Consider the following 16,751-nt stretch of genomic DNA (forward strand, 5'->3'; position numbering starts at 1 on the left):
ATGATTTTAAAAGGGGTGCCACAAAAACACCTAGAGTAATGAAGTGCCAAGGAATATAGGCCTTCAGAGGCTGAGGTGCCACCGTAAGTTTCTGAGGTGTCATAGCCCGGTGCCGAGGTAGATCCTCTCTGCAATGCCAAGGTATATTTGAGTACAGCGCAGGTCTACCCCCATGGGATGGCTCCCGGGTACACCCGGTCTGGTGCCAAGGTTCACCCATAGTTGCATATGGAGGTTCTGGTGAAAATGACTTAACAGAGTTCTTGTTAAAACTAGATTTTACAAGGAAGTGCACCGGGGGGCTTTTGGAGGTTAGAGAGTGAGCCTGACTGAAAAGTGCTGGGTTAGCCTGAACATTCGTTTCATGTTTTTCTAAGACGGCTCTGGTAGTGCTTAGTTGTCTTTAAGTCATTCAAAACAGTCTTGCTAGATTGTATCGTGACAGCTGTTGTATTAGCCTGCATTTAACGAAATCTTATCGGAATCGGCGAATTTTTGTGCAGCCGTTTTAACATGGAAGATGGAAGAAGACATGCAACATTTCTGCGTATTATGCTTTCTTGTTTCAAGTAACGTAGAAGCGCAACTGAAATGCAAAATAAAAAAGATTTGTGCAGTATATTCAGAAGGTGCTGTGACTGATGGAGTGTCTCAAAAGTGGTGTGTGAAGTTTTGTGTCAGATTTCTTGCTGAACGAATGAACGCCAGTCAGGTAGACCAGCTGAAGTTGATATCGTCAAATCGGGACACTGATTGATAACAGTCAACATTGTGCCATGCCGGAGATAGCTGACATTCTCAAAATATCCAAATCAATGATGTTATTGGTGAAAATGAAAAAATGTGTCTTTTATTTCCAGAAAACACCATAAGGACTTTTTGGCCAACCCAGTAAGATTCAGTAAGATTCAGTAAGAATCTTTGTCACAAAAGCGTTCCGCTGTAAGACCGAGAAGTTAGTGCTGAGGTTCGCCCGCCGTACCTTGCCGAAGTGCATGTGCCCTAAAGTGCTGAGGAGCAGCCGCAGTGATGGTCCCAGGTCCCTAAGTGCTTCCCAGTACACTGTTGAAGTTCGTCTGCAGTACAGTGTTGAGTGTACCTGAAATACAGTGCCGAGGTACATCCGAGGGCTGGTACTGCTTGTTGTGTACCTATGATACGGTTCTAGGTACACCTGGTGCCGTGCCAAGGTCCTCCTGGGATTCTGTTTGAAGGTTTGGTGAAAGTGACTTAGAAGAGTTCTTGCTAAAACTGGATTTTGCAAGGAAGTGCACAGATGAGCCTAGGGAGCAAGCCAGATGAAAAAATATAATGAAGCAAAGAATCTTTGTCATAAAGAAATGCCCCAGTAAGACTGGAGGTAAGTGAAGAGGTATGCCCATAGTAAGGATTCTAAGTGCATCCATGTACAGTGTTGGGATACAGCTGCAGTACAGTTTGACACACATCCATGGACAGGGCCCTGGGTGCACCGTGTCTCTGCATTGGGATACAGCCAGCGTCTGGCAGCAGGGTACGCCTGAAAAGGGCAAAGCTCCAACTGCAGTTCATTATGGAGGTACCTTATTTTGCCGTGTACAATGTGTAACCCTTTGCCCAAATTTTTGAGGGAAATATAAGGAAACTCATTATTCATGGATAGTACTAATTCCATATGTATAGAAATGTTTTTAGTTCTTTTATTTATGTTTTCGCATTGAAAGTGTAACTCCGGATAGCAATAATGAAGCTTTTATGCAAAATAATACCCTGGAATATGATAATTGGTTTTGTTCTAAATTTAAGTAAATAAAAAACCGATTTAAAAAATAATAACAAATGATTTTTTATGAGTGTTCAGGCTAAAATCATGTGTGCACATTGTTTCTATACACCGGAGCACATTGTACACAACCAAATACAGTATATCCACAGTGGAGCGCAAGTGGGTAGAACCGCCTATGGTACCACATGGGAGCAGCCAAATGCTGTCACCGCAGAGGTGTCTGCACCCGTAATTGTGCGTGGTGCTGACTGATCTATGATGCCACCTGTGGTGTTGAGGTGCAGGTGCCTTGCAGTGCCACTGTTAAAAATAAAAAGAATATTCAATGAAACTGCACTACTCAACAAGAACCAAACAAATAACTCGCTGAAAATACGGGCAGAGCTCTGGCCAGGTGGTTCTGTGGGTTGAGAGTCATCCCTTATGCCAAGAAATTGCGGGTTCGATTCCTAGTTAGGGACACCCTGGGGTGCTGGTCCCATCCTTGTTTGTGGCATGTACGTGAAGCAACCAATTGATATTTCCCTCACATGAATGTTTCTCCCGCTTAACGCCACAGCTTGCCACGACTCTTGTTATGATGGTATAATGGGCATTATTCAGTACTGCAAGAGTGTGTGGAGAGTGCCAAGCTCAGCAAAAATGAAAGTGATGGGTTTGGAGGAAACTGACTTAACTGCATTCTTATTAAGACTAGTTTTATAAGGAAGATCACAGAGGAGACTAGGAGAAAGTACAGAGGGAGGCCTGACTGAAGTATGATATTCAAGGAAGCTCCATCATAAAAGACAGCTGGGGTAAGTTCTCCTATTATGGTGCTGAGATACAGCTACCATAGCGTTCAGAGGTATGTGTGTTTAGTAGGGTGCCAAGGGTCCTCCATGGGAACTGTACCACCTATGGTACCACCAGGGGCAGCCAAAGAACTGTGCTGCATAAGATATGGTATAGGGAGGTGCACACAGGAAAAAGGGGAGTTCTGGCGAACAAACCTAAGAGGAGTATTTCAAGTATGTGACAGGGTGATGAAATATCCCCTGGGGGATGGTGATGGATGAGGGTCCCGTTCAGATATCCAGGGCGATCAGTAACAGGGACAACATTTTACATGAAAATGACTTAGCAGGGTTCTTACTAAAACATGAGGAAGTGCACAGATGAGCCTCAGAGAAGATTAGTGAACAATTCCCACTAAAAAGTACAATGAAGCAAAGAATCTTCATCATAAAAGATGGTCACAAGCCCTGGCCAAGTGGCAAAGTAGGTTAGCAATTCATCCAGTACCTCAAAAGGATGCGGGTACAATTCTGGTCAAGGCACACTTGGGTAGCAGTTTCAATCCATGGTTGGGGTGCGTACAAGAGGCAGCTATTGATGTTTCTCTCTCTCTCTCACTTCGATATTTTCTCTCTCCCTCCCTTCCTCTCTCTCTAAAATCAATGAACATATCCTCAGTAAAGGTTTGTTTTTTTTTTTAACGACTGCCACAGAAATACCTAGAAGTAAGTGCCAAGATGTATAGGTCCTCAGGAGCTAAAGTAAAACCGTAAGTTTCCAAGGTATGTTAGCCCAGTGTTGAGGCACATCCTCTGTGTAATGCTGAGATATATGCGATGCTACAGCGCTGGATTACACCTGTGGGATGGTTCCCCGGTACACCCGATATGGTGCCGAGGTTCGCCTGTAGTTGCTTATGGAGGTTCTGGTGAAACTGACTTAGCGGAGTTCTTGCCGAAGCTAGATTTTACACGAAAGTGCACCGGTGGGCCTTGGAGGTTAGGAAGTGAGCCCGACTGGAATGTATTGGGTTTGCCTAAAAGTTCATTTTGTGTTTTTCTAAGATGGCTCTGGTAGCGCTTAGTTGTCTTTAATGTTATTCAAAACAATCTTGCTAGATTGTATCTTGACAGCTGTTATATTAGTGTGCATTTTTAAAAAGCTTATCAAAATTGATAAATATTTGTGCAGCCATTTAAATGTTGAAGATGGAAAGATATGCAACATTTTCAGAGTATTATCCTTTATTATTTCAAGAAAGGTAAAAAACTAATGAGACACAAAGAAATGTTTGTGCAGTGTATGGAGAAGGTCCTGTGACTAATGGAGCATGTCAAAAGTGCTGGCGATCTTTTGTGCCTGAGATTTCTTGCTAAACGAACTCCACGGTCAGGTAGACCAGTTGAAGTTGATATTGTCAAATAGGGACACTGATTGATAACAGCAACATTGTGCCACACGGGAGATAGCTGACGGGCTATATACCCAAATCAATAACGTTATTGGTGAAAATGAAAAAATGTGTCTTTTATTTCCAGAAAACACCATAAGGACTTTTTGGCCAACCCAGTAACATGAAGTAAGAATCTTTGTCACAAAAGCATTCCACTGTTAGACCGAGAAGTTAGTGCTGAGGTTCGCCCGCTGTACCTTGCCAAAGTGCATGTGCCCTAAAGCACTGAGGAGCAACCTCAGTGATGTTCCCAGGTCCCTAAGTGCTTCCCAGTACACTGTTGAAGATCGTCTGCAGTACAGTGTTGAGTGTCTCTGATGTACAGACCGGAGGTGCATCCAAGGAGTGGCACTGCCTGTTGTACACCTACAGTACAGTTCTCGGTACACCTGGTGCCATACCAAGCTCCACAAGGGGTTCAGTGCAGAGGTTTTGGTGAAAATAACTTAGCAGAGTTCTTGCTAAAACTGGATTTTACAAGGAAGTGCACAGACGAACCTAGGGAGATAGCCAGATGAAAAAAATATAATCTTTGTCATAAAGAAATGCCCCAATAAGACCGAAGGTAAGTGAAGAGATACACCCACAGAAAGGATTCTAGAGGCTCTGCCGCACGGTGCTGGGATACAGCTGCAGTGCAGTTCCGAAATGCATCCTTGGAGAAGGCTCTGGATACACCATGTTGCTGCGCTGGGATACAGCCAGGGTCTGGCGGCAGGGTACGCCAGAAAGGGCAAAAGTCCACCGTCAGTTTGAAATGGAAGTACCGCATTTCGCTGTGTATAATGCGCAATTCCATCCAAATTTTGTAAAAATTAAGATGCCCCTTGCACATGGGAGGTACTATTTCCATAGCTGCAGAAATGATTTTTATTTCTTTGGCTGGTGTGACTCAACGGATTGAATTTTGACCTGCGAACAAAGGCATCTCTGGTTTGATTCCCAGTCAGGGCACCTGCCGGTGTTGAGGGCCAGGTCCCTGCTTATGGTCGCGTGAGGGACAACCGCACATTGATGTTTTTCTTCCTCTCTTTCTCCCTCCCTTCCCTGCTCTCTAAAAAAACAGATAAGTAACATCTTTCTAACACGAAGTGTTTTTATTATTTTATTTAAGTTTAGGCATTAAAAGCGTGACTCTAGAAAGCAATAACGATGTCCCCATGCAGAATAATACCATGAATATGGTATTTTTTCCCTAAATGTAAATAAATACATATTGAGTTAAAGATTATCGTGAAAGAGTTTTTCCTGGAAATTTGGGTTAAAAGCATGTGTGCGCAATATACAAGGGAGCACATTACACACGGCAACATACGGTGTATGCGCAGTAGAGTGCAGCGGGACCTGAGAGCAGCCAATGGCCATGACCGCTTTGGAGGCAGCACGTGTAATTGTGCATGGTGCCGACTGACCTACAATGTAGGGGTGAGGTGTGGGTGCCTTGCAGTGCTGCTGGAAAAAGAAAAAAACCAGGAGACTATGCAGTGAAACTCCACTACTCAACGAGACCAAAACAAATAGCCAAATAAAAATATGGGCAGAGCTCTGGCCAGGTGGCTCAGTTGGTGGAGCATCATTCTGTACACCAAAGGCTGTGGGTTCAATTCCTGGTCAGGGTCTATATCAAGGTTGAAGGACCCATCCCTCTTTGTGGCACGGACGGAGGCAACCTATTGGTATCTCTCTCTCTCACATCAATGTTTTCTCTCTCTCCTTTCCTCTCTTCCTAAAATCAATTAGCATACCCTCACTAGATGATTTTAAAAGGGGTGCCACAAAAACACCTAGAGACAAGTGCCAAGGAATATAGGCCTTCAGAGGCTGAGGTGCCACCGTAAGTTTCTGAGGTGTCATAGCCCGGTGCCGAGGTAGATCCTCTCTGCAATGCCAAGGTATATTTGAGTACAGCGCAGGTCTACCCCCATGGGATGGCTCCCGGGTACACCCGGTATGGTGTCAAGGTTCACCCATAGTTGCATATGGAGGTTCTGGTGAAACTGACTTAACAGAGTTCTTGCTAAAATAAGATTTTGCAAGGAAGTGCACCGGGGGGCCTTGGAGGTTAGGGAGTGAGCCTGACTGAAAAGTGCTGGGTTAGCCTGATCACTCGTTTCGCGTTTTTCTAAGACGGCTCTGGTAGCGCTTAGTTGTCTTTAAGTCATTCAAAACAGTCTTGCTAGATTGTTTTGTGACAGCTGTTGTATTAGCGTGCATTTAACAAAATCTTATCTAAATTGGAGAATTTTTGTGCAGCCGTTTTAACATGGAAGATGGAAGAAGACATGCAACATTTCTGCGTATTATGCTTTCTTGTTTCAAGTAATGTAAAAGCGCAACTGAAATGCAAAATAAAATAGATTTGTGCAGTGTATGGATAAGGTGCTGTGACTAATGGAACTTGTCAAAAGCGGTGTGCGAAGTTTTGTGCCTGAGATATCTGCTAAACGAACTCCACGGTCAGGTAGACCAGTTGAAGTTAATATCATCAAATCGGGACACTGATGGTAACAATCAATGTTATTCCACATGGGAGATAGTCGACATACTCAAAATATCCAAATCAGTAACGTTATTGGTGAAAATGAGAATGTGTCTCTTTTTTCAAGGAAAAAACCATACAGACTTTTTGGCTAACCCAATGTAATGAAGTAAGAATTTTCATCACAAAGGAATTCCACCGTAAGACCGAGGAGTTAGAGCCGAGGTTCGCCCGCGGTACCTTGCCGAGGTGCACTGTCCTAAGGTGCTGAAGAGCAACTGCAGTGATGTTCCCAGGTTCCTAAATGCTTCCCGATACCCTGTTGAAGTTCGTCTGCTTTATAGTGTTGAGTGTGTCTGAAGTACAGTACTGAGGTGCATCCGAGGACCGGTGCTGCTTGTTGTACGCCTACGGTACGGTTCTAGGTACACCTGGCACCATACCAAGGTCCACCTCGGTATGGAGGTTCTGGTGAAAATGACTTAGCAGAGTTCTTGCTAAAACTGGATTTTACAAGGAAGTGCACAGATAAGCCTAGGGGATTAGGGAGCGAGGCAGACAAAAAAGTATAATGAAGTAAGAATCTTTGTCATAAAAGAATGCCCCTGTAAGACCTGGAATAAATGCTCAGGTAAGCCTATAGTAAGGGTCCCAAGACACTTATCAAGAGACCCAGAGGCATGGGGAACAGAACCTCAAGGGTATAACTGAGGTAGCCTTCGGACCACTGCAGAGACAGCTGAGCTCCACACACGCCGGTGCTGCCCCACACCGTGCTAACCCCTGACTGTGGTGCCGCTGGAGGCTCTGCTCTGCTGGTCTAAACCTCGTTTTCCCCACTTCCAGCTCTAGTGATTCTGCCTTGTAAGATACTGATGACTCCCTGGCTCACCGTGCTGTCTCAGGGACTCGTTGACTGAGACTCTGGCACTCGGGACTTGGGTTTGTTATCCCTCGATTCTCTTGTGTGATGTTATTACTGATTGCATCTGAGGGATTATTATTGTCATTAGGTTAGTATGTATTTGGACCGAATCTGCATTAATAAAGCTGACTAAATCTGCGTTAATAAAAGCGGAGTGAATACCTTAGTCTCCTGTGTTAGCTCCCTGTTATTCCTCGGTGCCAGTGTAACCTTTAGGACTGGTGGTCATACAGGTGGCTCGGGACTTTTGGTTAAGGGCCAGATCAGATTACCCAAGCAGGGACCACTGGCTGATTATAGGAAAGACTATTTCGTGAAACACACGCTTGCAACAAGGAAGTGCACAGGTGAGCCTAGGAGAACACTAGGGAATGAACCTGACTAAAAAATATAATGAAGCAAAATATATTTGTACAAAAGAGTGCAACGACAAGACCTGGAAGTAAATGTGGAGGGATGTCCGCCAAAGGGTTCATCCGCGGTACAGTACCGAGGTACATGCTGCAGTTCTATCCCTGGTACCACTAGAGGAAGCCAAAGAACAGTGCTATGTAGGATGCGGTGTACAGAGTGCGCACAGAGAATAGTTTTTTCTGGCTAAAGGAACCTAACGTGTCTTTCTGAAGATGTAACAGGGTGATTAAATGTCATCTGAGGAACGGCGAAGGACGTGGGTCCTGCAAATATCCAGGGGGACTGGATATGGAGGGTTGGTAAGGGGGACCATGCTGATGAAACTGGTTTAACAAGGTCTTTGTTAAAACTCGATTTTACAAGACAGTGCACAGATGAGCCTAGGAGAAGGAGCGAGCCTGACTAAAAAGCGTAATGAGGCCAAGAATCTTCACCTAAGGGTGCCACTGTAAGCCTGGGAGTAAGTGCTAAGGTTCGCCCATGGTTGGTGTCGAGGTACACCCGCCTAAGGCTCCTCGGTGCGTCTGCTCTTCCGTGCTGAGGTGCAGCTGCAGTGCTGCGCCAAGGTGCATCCGAGGCACAGCTCGGGGGCACACTTGAGGTATGGTTCCAGGGTACCCCTGTACAGTGTCAAGGTCCGTTGTGGTGGTTCGGTGTGAGGTTCTGGTGAAACTGACTTAACAGAGCTCTTGCTAAAACTACACTTTATAAGAAAGTGCACACATGAGCCTAAGAGAGTTTCAACAGCCTGACTAATGCTGGGTTGGCCAAAGAGTTCATTTATTTATTTTTTCTCTGCAATGGCTCAAGAAGTGCGTAGCTGTCTTTAACTTCATTGGACACAATCTTGTTAGATTGTATTGTGACAGCTGTCATATCAGCGTGCATTTTTAAAAATATATCAAAACTGGTGAATTTTTGTGCAGCCATTTAAATATTGAAGATGAAAAAATATGCAATATTTTCAGCGTATTATGTTTTTTTATTTCAAGAAAGCTAAAAACACAACTGAAATCCATATAACAATTTGTGCAGTGTATGAAGAAGGTGCTGTGATTGATCGAATGTGTCAAAAGAGGTTTGCGAAGTTTCTTGGTACTATTGACATTTTGGCCAAATAATTCTTTGCCATGGGGCCGTCTTATGCATTGAAGATATTTGCCCTCTACCCTCAAGAAGCCAATAGCAAGAGATAGCCGACACACTCAAAATATCCAAATCAATAAAGTTATTGGTGAGAATGAAAAGTGTGTCCTTTATTTCACAGAAAAAACTGAACGGATTTTTTGGCCAGCCCAATGCTATGTCTAACGGAAGAAAGCCTTGGTCTGATGTTGAGCTATGGTATCGCCTTTGGTGGCAGCTGACAAGCGAAGTCCAGTGCTGCATGCTGGCTACGCATTGTGTTTTTGTTTTTTGTTTGTTTGTTTTGTCAGGTGTTGCCATTATTCTTCAGCCTAAAACTGGGGAGTCATAAAGGTTGAGTCTTCCCGGCGCCACTTTGTAGAGAGCCGCTTGCAGTGCCACATGGTGTTGCGCACGAACCTGCGTAAGTTGCTGCAATATTGCCGCGCTTGGTGTCTAGGGTAGAGTATCACGAGTCCGGGATTCACCATCTAGGGACAGTCGACATTTTCTCTAAGTTCTGCGCTCCCTTGAGCACTTAATAACCCACTTTTCCTTTTCCCTCTGAGGTTTCCTGAGTTAGATAACCCCTGCAGAGAGGCGGGACACTCCCTCAAGTGCCTTGGATAATTGCGCGGTAGCGGGCGGCTCCCTCCCTGTGAGATCAGACCTTGCTGCGGCCACAATCTGTACCCCAACCCAGCGGTATATATGGCATCCCATTCACGGAGAAATACACTCTCAAAGAAAAAAAAAATTAGTGGATTCACTGCCACTCGACCTGCCTGTGAGAATCGTGAAAAGATGCTCTTTACAGAGAAAAAATAATAATACATCAGAAACGCAGATGAACGTAAAGAGGAGCATCAAATGAGAAAGTGAAGGTAAACTAAAAACTTTTATTTTTCTTATTTTGTATTGAACTACCAGTTTGTTTAAAGTGTTAAAATCAACAATGTATTCAATTATGTATGCTTATACGTATGTATCTTGTGTGCGTATGTGTATATATGCATATATAAATGCTGTGTATGCATATGTATAAGTGAAATGAATAACAATAATGATACAAGGGATAGAAGGGAGCAATTAGGATTATTTTGTTAATATAAGGTTCTCACACTACCCAAATTGTATGGAGTTACTGGAAAGTAGACTTGGAGTAGTTGTAAATGTATATTGCAAAGTCTAGGACAATCATTAAAAAAAATTTTAAGATATTAAATTAGATGTTAAAATGACTTGAGCTTGCAAGGAAAGCTATAGTCTGTCTTTAGAGGTCTCACTGAAAATAGAAGTGCGTGTCTGTGTATGTATGTTGTATAATAGATTCTAAATACTTTTGAATGTATAAATATTATAAAAGCCCAGTTAGAAGTATTTAAATAATCACTTGCATGAATGAAAAATTCAAGTGACTTTTGACATCCTTATTCTAAAATGTGTGATGATTTTACCCGCCCTTGTCTTAGTCAATTTTCCAGCTTAGTCAACTTGTTTCTATTGTGAAATTGATAGCTGATGGGTTTTCTTGCTTATATCTGAATGTACATATAACTTCCCAGGATCAAAACTTGGTTCTAGGAAAGGACTAATATAATCAGTAAACTTCACCAGAAAAATCTAAAAATAATCAAGTAATTAATTAACATTTAAAGAATTAAAAGTATAACTGATGTGCCAAGAAAGGAAGGAAATGGAAACATACAAAAAGCTCAACTAAAATCACAAAAGGAAAGAAAAGCATGGAAGGCAAAAATAAGAACAAATAACAGTGACAACAAATAGAAAACAGTAATAAATATGGTAGATATTAATCCACTGCATCAGTAATCACTTTGACTATCAATGATCTAAATACACCATTAAAAGAGATTGCCAGAGTGGATTGAAAAACAAGACCCAATTGTATATTGTCTACAAGAAGCTCATTTTTAAACAATGTTTAAAGTCAAGAAAAAGAGAATTCTTTATTTAAAGATCTAATGTTAGCCCAAGCTGCCGTGGCTCAGTCGACTGGGACGGCCTGTGAACCAACCTGATCGATCCCCCTTCAGAGCACATGCCTGGGTTGGGGGCCAGGTCCCTGATTAAGGACATGCAAGAGGCAACCGCTGGGTGTTTCTCTTGCACACTACTGTTTCTCACCTTCTCTTTCTCCCTCCCTTCTCCTCTCTAAAAGTATATAAAATCTGTTTTGCCTTAAATATCTAATGTTACAAGAACAGTACACAGAACCATCATCTGGTTTGCTTTCTGAACAATATATGTTGTACCATTATATGTAGTATACATATAAGCTGTATACAGTATATTTAATGGTTTGACATGAGGTCCACAATACCTTCATTTGTGTAGGCAAATCATTCACTTTCAAGAAATTATTAATTATGAGGAGTATTTTTTATCTATAGTTCAATTAACATTATTCAAAAATATAGTCTCTCTAGTAATTTAAGACTATGCAGTTGCTATCCCACCCAAGAAGAACTCACTTGGTACTGCAGTTGAAAAACAACATTCCTTGATCAGAAATACTCTTTTGTTTTCTAAAAGTATCAAGTATGACATACATTAGTACATAAACATTTAAAACCTGATTTATTTAAACAGGTTTATGATACAAATAGGTTTATTCTGTACATGTTGAGAAAAACCACCCATATCTCTGATTCCCGTAAGAATACAACATCAGAAATTCTATATGTAAATTTCTGTCAGATATGTTGGAAATAATGGTTAATTTTCATTTTCCATAATTTGACATTATATTTTATTGGAATTTTTTTATCAGTGTCAGCAATAACTTAATCCTTAATGTCTTTCACTAAGTCTACTATAAGGAACCATGAGGCCATGGCTGGTGTGGTTCAGTGGACTGGGCACCGACCTGTGAACCAAAGGCTTGCAGGTTCGATTCCCAGTGTAAGGCACATGCCTGGTTTGCAGACCTGGTCTCCAGTATGGGGCACGCAAGAGGCAACCACACATTAATGTTTCTCTCCCTGTCTCCCTCCCTTCCACTCTCTCTAAAAATAAATAAATAACACTTTTAAAAAATTAAAACACCATGGAGAATGAAGAAAATTGCATAAAGTAAAAATTAATACCCATTTTTAATATTCTTGCTGCATTTTTTTCAGATGTGCATTTTGCGCCTACAAGCCACACCATACTTGAGAGAGCTCATATTTATCCCACTAAACTGTTCATGCCCCTCTATGTACAAAGTCTAGCCTCTCCCACACCAAAGAAGGTGTTCAAGGACGGCCACCTGGTTGTTATTATTCACGGGCTTCAATAGTCACCATCTGTGGTAATTTACTATAACAATCTGTGTAATTAAGATAATATTTAAATCACTTCTTGTTTGTTTAGGGGTGTCTTGGACATAATTCGTCCCAAAGAGAATTAATAACCAACCTAAATAATTACACAGTGATTCTGAAACCAATCTTTCAGAATGTTCAGAACAGAAACTTGAATCTTTCCTCTGATTCTACAGGGATTAACCTGAGGTTGAGCTCAATACTGCTTATTCTGCCTGCTATGAAAGATGCAACTCTAACAATCAGGTTTAGATTTTAGAAAAGGAGAGAAAAGAAGCAACTTTTTGATCTCATATTATCATCACCTATAAAACTGTAGTTTCTCCAGGTTCTTTGTGGTATATGGCTTTGCAATAACTATCACTTCAGGCATCTTGTTGGATGTAATGCGAACTCTGGCACATTCTCATATTTGTTAGAATTTCTGTAAGATATCATCAAGTAGAAAACTTTCACCTCATTTTCCAACAACTATCTAGGATCACTTAGTTTCAACTTGACTCCTCAAAATAGCAAATGAGAACCACCTCTCAAGCAGTGTGTGGCTGGTTAGATTAGCTAAATCCCTGCATTGAAGCTATGCTTCCACGGCTTAACTTTTTTAAAAAATCAAATTATCCAAAAGGTCCTCTTTATTTTAATAGTTGGTAAGATTTTATAAGTGGTATGTGATGCATGGAACTGTTTTTAAAAATCAAACATTTTTTTCATTTTTTTTCTTATTACAGTGTAAAATTTTTACTTTTAGAATTAGCCAGCTGAACTCAGTTTAGATGATCTTGATTTTTTTGACAACATCCAAAGTATCATAGTCGGGGGCCAGTGCAACATATGCCTTCTTCTCCCCATCTGGCCTGGTCAGGGTGCTCACCCTGGCCACATCAGTGTCATACAGCTTCTTCACAGCCTGTTTGATCTGGTGCTTGTTGGTCTTGACACCCACAATGAACACAAGCATATTGTTGTCTTCTATCTTCTTCATGGCTGACGCTGTAGTCGGAGGGAACTTGATGACTGCATAGTGGTCACACTTGTTTCTCCTGGGAGTGCTCCTCCGAGGATACTTAGGCTGCCTTCAGAGATGCAGGGTCTTTGGCCACTGGAAGGTAAGTGACATGCAGGTATGCTCTCCCCTCCCCCTTCTCCTCCTTTTTCTTTGGCTGTGGACTCCTTTCAACTGTGCTTTCTTTGCCTTCAAAGCTTTTGCTTTGGCCTCAGCTTTAGCTGGAGCCAGTGGCTGAGAGAAGGAAAGAAAATGAAGGTGTGGGTCTTTTTTTTTTTTTTCAATTTAAGACATATTTACTGAGCAGCCACCATGAGTCCATGCTACTTGGCTGCTGTTCTTCAAAGGGATGGACGGATGGTTTACTAAGAGGCGTATGGCAGGAAGATCTCAGTTGCAACACTTACTCAAAAGTAATTCATCTCATTACAACTTTAAAAGTATAACACTTTGAGCTTCAGATGGTGCTGTCAGAAGCAAAGGTATAGTTGATGGATTCATAAAACAGATCCCATACCTGAGACTAGGTCAAACTAAACTTTTTAAGACTTTATTTTTTTTAGAAAAAGGGTAAGGGAGAGAGAAAGAGAAGAAGAGAAACATTAATGTCCCTGGGGACATGGCCGGCAACCCAGGCCTGTGTCCTCACCAGGAATCACACTGGCAACCTTCCAGATCACAGGCCAACGCTCAGCCCACTGATCCACACCAGCCAGGGCCAAACTAAATTTTTCAGCTGCCAGCCGGTGCTCTTGGGAAAGCTATACTGAAAAAAAACACCTTAATCATCAGTACAGATCACAAAAGGATGGGCAACGCTGTGGGAATCTGAAATGGTGCTGGTGATAAGGCACAACTGTCTGACTCTTAAGATTTGAGATCAAACAGAGTTCCAGCAGGATCTTTTGCTTCCTCACAAAGTCCACCAAATCCAGGGATCCACCCTCAGAGGAGCTGAGAAATGTTCCATGCCGAATTCTGTCAGGAAGTAGTAAATCCAGGAATACTCATGTTTCTTTTAGGGGTTTTGGAATCCCTGGAAGATGAAATGCCAACTTCAGAACTATTGGGGGGTTTTTTGTTTGTTCATTCCTTTCTTTCTTTTTGCTTCTAAAAGAAGTTCAAAGAAATCTTTTGCTTGTCCTGCTGTAGAGTTTCACTGAGGTCAAACCCAAGAACTGTATCTTCAGTAGAAAAGAATTCTTCGGGAAGTTTAACAGACTCTTGGGCCACGGAAGGACCACCTCTTCTGTCAACTGGTACCAAATACATAATATCGGTCTCTAAGTTTTCTTGTTTAAACTGTTTTATACTCTCATGTATGGATTCCACATAAGTCTTCTTAGTAATTTCTGCAGCATTTTCTCATCTGGCTGTGTCCCTTAGTTCCAGGTTCTTCATGTTATCGTCTGCAAATTCTTTAATGACATCTTTTGTGACCATTAGAATATCTTCAGGGTAAGTAGTAAGCTGATGAGTAATCTGAAACATCTGGAAACATTCTTCTAAAGTTCTCTTTCCCTTACAAACATAGTCATCCAATCATGAATTTTAATACCTGATTTCTTAGCTTTAATTTCTTCATGATATTAGAATGAACGGAATCATTCAAGTAGGCATGAAGTCCCACTTAGAGACCACTGCCACTCTTTTTTTTTTTTTAATTCTCACCCAAGGACATTTTTTCATTGCTTTTAGAGAGAGAGAGAGAAAGGGAAAGAGAGAAAAACATCGATACAAAAGAGGAACACCAATCTGTTGCCTTCTATATGTGCCCAACAGGGGATAGAACTTGCAGCCTGGGCATGTTCCCTGACCAGGAATTGAACTCACGATCCTTAGGTCTACAAGAGGAGGCTCCAACCAACTGAGCCACACCGGCCAGGGCCGCACAGCCAGTCTTGGATACCTTCTGGCCCTGGGCCCGCAGAACCAGGAGCACTGAGTGCAGGTGGTACAGAAGCAGCACCCTTAGCAAGAGTTTTCCAGCCTCGTGCCTGGTACCTGTGTAATGTCTTTACTATGTTGTTAGCTATGGGGCCAAAATTTATTTCTTGCACTTGACCCACTTAAATCCACAGACTATATCTATGCATAATGATTTACACAACAAATTCTCATTATCCTCAAAATTATTTACAATTAGAAGAAAATCTTGAACCTAAATCAGTATCTGATTGGCAGGAGGCGGGGAAATGGAAAAGCTTTATGCCATATTAATTTTATTATCAAGTTAGCATCCTTGACAGCATGTCAGTGTCTGCAGTTTTTAGTGATCATTTTTTTCATGACTTTAAACTATCTTTTGTTATTAAAAATACACATTTGCTGTATTTGCACCTGCATAAAATTGTTTTTGATGTAAAATAATAGCACTTACATTAATTTGGACTCACTTTCTATGTACCTTGCACTAATGTAAATGGCTTATTTTTCTACCCTAATAACTTACTCTAGGGATGCACATAGAATAGCATATTGTCAAATTTTGCTATTCACTATGCAATTATACAATAATTTTTGAGAAAATTTTTGTGTACTTACCCTATAATGGAACACACAACTTAAGTATTTTTTAATATTTCCTGCTGGTTTGTCAATTTGAATAGTCAGCCCAAGGGAAAATGAAAAACACTAGATACAAAGACTTAAGCAAACTTTACATTCTGTTTTTGTTCTTGCATTTGCAACAGATCTGCTAGAGTCCACTTAACAAATGGATGACATACATTTTAAAAAAATCAAATTCTAACATATTACAAGTTCTAACATTTGACAGAAGTAAACTTTGCTTACAAAAATTTATTGCATATAACCTACATGGTATTATTGGACCAAAAACTGTCCTCTCCCTTTACAAAAACCAGAGAGAAACTTGATGGATAAGTAATATTACTTTCCCCCACCCTGCAACTCCCTGTAAATGCGCCATGTCTCAAGTTTTTATAGCTTATTTCAGGATCCTGGGTCTCTACTTATACTACTCTCTACTTACCACTGTTATCGGGTTAAACAAAGCAAATTAAATCTGCAGTTTTCACCAAAAGGTTGAAGGAATCATCTTTGCCAAGATCAACATTACTGATAATGGAGACACAGAAAGAGTTAACTGCAGTCTTCTAATCTTGTCAGGATAACAAATGACTCATTCTCCCTAGTTTTGACTGATTCTGCTGCATCTTCTTGTTCCATGTCTTTCTGATAGCAAACTAGATCACCAGTTAATTATGAAAGGATAGAACTCAAGAACAGCCAGATGGAATTGTTGCATAAGGCGAGGTATAGGGAAAGAACAAGGAGCTTCCATGTCTTCTCTGAGTATAACACATACCCCAAACCCCCATGTGTTCACCATTCCAGAAGTTGAGGAAACTCACTTTAAATACAAGGACAGATATAGATTACAAGTTAATGGATGGAAAGGCTTCCAAATTGGAAAAAAAGAAGTAAAACTGTCACTATTTGCAGATGACATGATATT

The 16,751-nt window shown here is 41.4% G+C and overlaps 1 protein-coding gene and 1 pseudogene across 1 annotated transcript in view; both read right to left on the bottom strand.

Annotated features, from left to right (window-relative positions):
* EEF1B2 (eukaryotic translation elongation factor 1 beta 2) overlaps window positions 1-16,751 on the bottom strand; it is a 213,870-nt gene that overhangs the window by 120,718 nt on the left and 76,401 nt on the right. The window lies entirely within an intron of this gene.
* On the bottom strand, window positions 13,728-16,614 carry LOC129080600 (adenosine deaminase-like protein; annotated as a pseudogene).

This window comes from Pteronotus mesoamericanus, unplaced genomic scaffold (assembly GCF_021234165.1).
Source record: "Pteronotus mesoamericanus isolate MK-2021 breed Mesoamerican mustached bat unplaced genomic scaffold, CSHL_Meso_final contig_90, whole genome shotgun sequence".
Lineage (NCBI taxonomy): Eukaryota > Metazoa > Chordata > Mammalia > Chiroptera > Mormoopidae > Pteronotus > Pteronotus mesoamericanus.